At 32.6% G+C, this 4,542-nt stretch overlaps 1 long non-coding RNA gene across 2 annotated transcripts; it reads right to left on the reverse strand.

Annotated features, from left to right (window-relative positions):
- LOC104723271 lies at positions 95–2,045 on the reverse strand. 2 transcript variants are annotated; one of them, XR_757318.1, is made up of 5 exons: positions 1,851–2,045; positions 1,690–1,741; positions 1,333–1,581; positions 1,190–1,240; positions 95–418 (listed from the first exon to the last, which is right to left on the reverse strand). It is a non-coding gene; the product is annotated as an uncharacterized LOC104723271 (long non-coding RNA). The 2 variants fall into 2 exon arrangements; XR_002034916.1 differs by lacking the exon at positions 1,690–1,741 and having other exon boundaries at positions 1,851–1,871.

A 4,542-nucleotide genomic window follows, 5' to 3' on the forward strand; every position in this document is an offset into this window, starting at 1 on the left:
GTTAGTTTGAGCTTGGCAGGGAATCGCCGTGATCGATGATTGCTACCTGGTTGATCCTGCCAGTAGTCATATGCTTGTCTCAAAGATTAAGTCATGCATGTGTAAGAGATTTCGACCTCCAAATATAAGCAATTTTAAAATACAATAGATTATTTCGACCCCCAAATATAAGTAGAAATTTGGGCTCCACGATTACAATCCGAAAATATATTCAAAACAATCGTTTGGACTAGCCCAAGCCCATCCTTTTATAAAATTACATAACCCAAAAATATAAAGTTGACAATCGTTTATCTTCAACAATTTAATACACAGATTTTTCTTCCTTTCTACTATGATCTTCTCCGAGATTTCTGTTTAAACTGCTTGATTTCCAAAATTTGTTATCAACAATTACGGATCTCCTAAATCAATCAACCTAAATAGAATTAAGTTTTAGAATATAACATATCCCATAAAGATACCATAAAAAAACAAAACACATAATTATCTCCCTAATTACTCGCTTCATCATATCTTTTTGATATCTTAACAAATGTGTTATATGACCTAATCGGTTTCCCTATAAATAATAGTCACCTAAAACGAAAATTATACACAAGCAAACACATCTAAACATCACTCACAATATGGCTGCTACTTTTGGTTTCTTGAAAGACGTTCACCCCTACAAAACCTCATGGAGGGTTCAAGTGAAGGTTATCCATTCATGGCGTCTAAATACCAAAAACACTGGTGAAACACTTGAGTTGGTATTGTCAGACTCGATGGTAAGGTCTAATGTTTACGTTTAGTAGATATAATTATTTTCTATTACTAATGCATCTTATGTCTTTCATTATTTCAGAGTAAAAAGATACATGCATCAGTGAAGAAGGAATTGGTAAACAAATATGTGAATAGGCTTCCTATTGGTAACTGGGTTTTCATTGAGATATTTGCTCTTAGCTATGCAACTGGTCAATTCAGACCAACCACGAATTTGTACAAGATGTCATTTACCAATGGAATTATGGTCATGGATAGTGATTTAGTGTTACTTATCTTTGATTTAGTGTTCTTCATTTCTTTTCCTGACTTTTAACAAAATAAAATATTTATGAAACCTTAAACTTGAAAAAAGATCTAAACATGTATCCATGTCAACCACAATAATATTCAAAATCAACTTTGATGGAAAGCTACAAACCTTTGAAAGAAGACTCAATTCGATTATATATCTCGAAGCTCCACTCAAAAGCTATAATCATACATCAAAGATCAAATAAAGGATGAATATAAATCATTTGATAACTATCACGCAGAATTAGAAAGAACAGATAGAGATATTACCTTAGTGATCCATTGTAGAAGAGATTTTTCCCTACTTGCAAGGAAAAAGAAATCCAAAATTATATGGTAAGTTTTAGGCGAAACTTCAATCCAATTGTTGTCTCTAGACTTCCTCTTACTGAAAGTAATTTAACCCTGACCAGGTAAAATAAAAGATTAGAATTTTTAGATAGATAAGTCATAGGTATTTACAAATAAAGAAATAGGTATCGTTACTTATCTTTGGTTAAGTGTTCGTCATTCGAGTTCCTCATTTTTTTAAAAAGCACAAAATTATGAGAAACATAAACTTCAATATAAATCTAAACATTAGAAGATGTTAAAAAAAAAAACACTGATTTAGATTCAGATTCTAACCTTTTAAAGAATACCCATATTCGTTTATAGATTTTCAAGCTCTACTAAAACGCTGGAATCAGACATAAATGAACAAGTCAAGCAGGAATCTTTACAGTTTCTGAGCTATAATCAGAAATAGAAAGAATAGATCGGAATCTAAACAGTATTTAGAAGATTACCTCAATTATCAATTGAAGACGACATCGGGAACTCCATTAAGACAGATTGATGATGGATCTTACTCTGGGTTTTCCAATTCGAAAATAGAGGTTGTCTTATCCATCGTCGACTGAATCTGATCTATGTTGTCGAATCGACTTTTGCTCTCGAGACAACCTTTTTTTTCTGTTTTACGTTGTTCTGTTGTTGTTGGTTTTTTTTGTTTTTTTTGGCCACCGTAAATTGTTTTGGTGAAGCAAAAAAAATAACAATGGGCCTGGACATTACTAAAACCCATCAACGTTAATTTTTTGGATTCAATTTTCCTGGTCCATTAGTATTTTTGATTTAAGTCTTCTTTACTGAATGAAAAAATTTACATTTCAACAAATATTGCAAAATCTAACGGATATTTATATGAACAAAAAAAAAAACTATTGCCCACACAAAAATATGGATGTTAAATTATGGTAAACTCATCTAATTATTTAAAACAATAGTATTTTAATTATATTTAAACTACATTGTAAATACAAATACAAAGAAACAAAAAAAAGACTAATAGTTTATCCAATAGAATTATACAGATGCTAAATAATGATATTTTCAATTATTAACCCGCGGTCACAAAATCAATACAGACAATATATTAGACTTTATAAATTTAAAAAACTTTAAAAATATAAAACTAATTATTTACATATATAGACAAATAAATTAGTCATTTATTTTATGTGTACCTAAACTTAAAAAATAGCCCCGCGGTGTACCGCGGGTGTATTTCTAGTGTAATGCATTTATAAAACCAAATGAAAAGCTTAAGATAGTTTTCACATAATGTAAAATTTTATCAATATCACAACATTAAAATATCATAAAATCAAGATAGATATTAGTTTTCTGATGGAGATATTTTTTGGTAGAGTTCTTTTTTATTTAGACAACAACATCCATCCAGTGTGGAGACTTAGCATATGTCTATTTGTTTTGATATGCGCATTAATTTACGAGTTGCGACTAAAGCAGCTGCTCAAACCGCTTCTAATGTAAGAGCCCATAGCAGAGCCTCTGTTGTAGAGGTAGTGTAGAAGCATGTGGGTCAATTAACTCTGGTGAAGCATGTGGTGCATGGCGTGATTCTTGTGGAAGATGCTTACAGGTAAGTTACTCAGTTTACAAAAATCGCGTTTTACAAATACCATTTGCATAAGGTTAAATTTTTACAGTGTCATGCAAACGCATGTGACAAAAAATAAGCAAAAAAGAAATTAAGAGAAAAAGAATAGTGCAAAAATTAAACGTAGGTGTGGTGGAAACGAAGGTGTGGTGGAAAGGGATTTGGTTCTCTCACGCCACACCAAAGTACTCTTTGGTTGATTGGCTTGCCACTCTGAACAAACTCACAACAGGGGATCGGATGCTGCAGTGGTCTGCAGGAGTCGATCCGACTTGCACCTTTTGTCAAGATCCATGTGAAACGCGAGACCACCTCTTTTTCAGTTGTCCATACTCGCAAGAGGTCTGGACACGCCTTATGTCCAAGCTCTTTCATGGAAAATTCTCGGTTGACTGGGGGACGGTACTGCAATTACTCCTGGACACGACTTTAAAAAAAAGAAACTTTGTTTTTGTTGCGATATATATTTCAGGCGTCGATACATGCCATCTGGAAGGAGCCGAACGCTCGTCTCAGTGGGGATCCTCCGACACACGCTACCCTGCTTGCCAAACGTTTAGACAAACAAGTTCGAAAACGGCTACTATCTCTTCAAGGTCATGACAATGGCAAATACGCAGGTTGTCTCGCATTGTCGTTTGACACAAGATAAAACACTTTCACAATTGTAGGATGAATTAGCTGTTTACATTTTTAAACCAAACAAACTTTTCGAATAAATTTTACATATTATTCAAAAAAAGAAAAAAATTAAACGTAGGTGAGGAATACATGGTGATGAACCTCGAAGAAGAAAAACAAAAAAAAGGAGAGAAGAGTTTTTTTTTTTTCGTAAAGGAAAAGCTTTAGAGACCGTAAGGCTCTCATACCATATAGAGATTTGTAGAAGTGATATCTTATTACATTGAAAGGATCGGTATTTATACAAGGGATAGGAGCTAGAGTATCACATTACAATGAATGCTAATATATACGAATATCTATAATTACAACCTTAACTTACTCAATCATATCGTAAATCATATCATCAATCATTCATATGATTGATATCAAGATATCCTCAATAAGGAATACTGCAACACGAACACAAGCGACCATGAAAATTGTTGATCAGTGTAGTAACAACGGTTTAGACTTAGACGAGGAGGTTTTCAGGCGGCTTGATACAAACATTCAGGGATATGCTCGTGTCGTGGACATTTAATTGTTAACTACGAGTTTGTCAAGTTCATCCAATCAACACCTTGCCATCTCAATATTTATCATCTCACATGAATTTTAAGATAACATAAGTCTTAGTAGTTCAATCTTTTACAATAAAGATAAATCTACAATTGTGTGTTTGAAATTTGTAAGTAATAAATGAATACAATATAAACTGGATAATTTGTAATGTCTCAACCGCTTTTGAAATCCATAAACTGTTTCAAGTAATAACTTTTTATTTGTTGTAACAAAATTTCCATTTAGAAAATATATTAGGAATAAGGAGTTGGTCCATCCATGGTGGATTGGGAAAATTTCCTTTTTTTTTT

This window comes from Camelina sativa, chromosome 2 (genome assembly GCF_000633955.1).
Source record: "Camelina sativa cultivar DH55 chromosome 2, Cs, whole genome shotgun sequence".
Classification (NCBI taxonomy): Eukaryota; Viridiplantae; Streptophyta; class Magnoliopsida; order Brassicales; family Brassicaceae; genus Camelina; species Camelina sativa.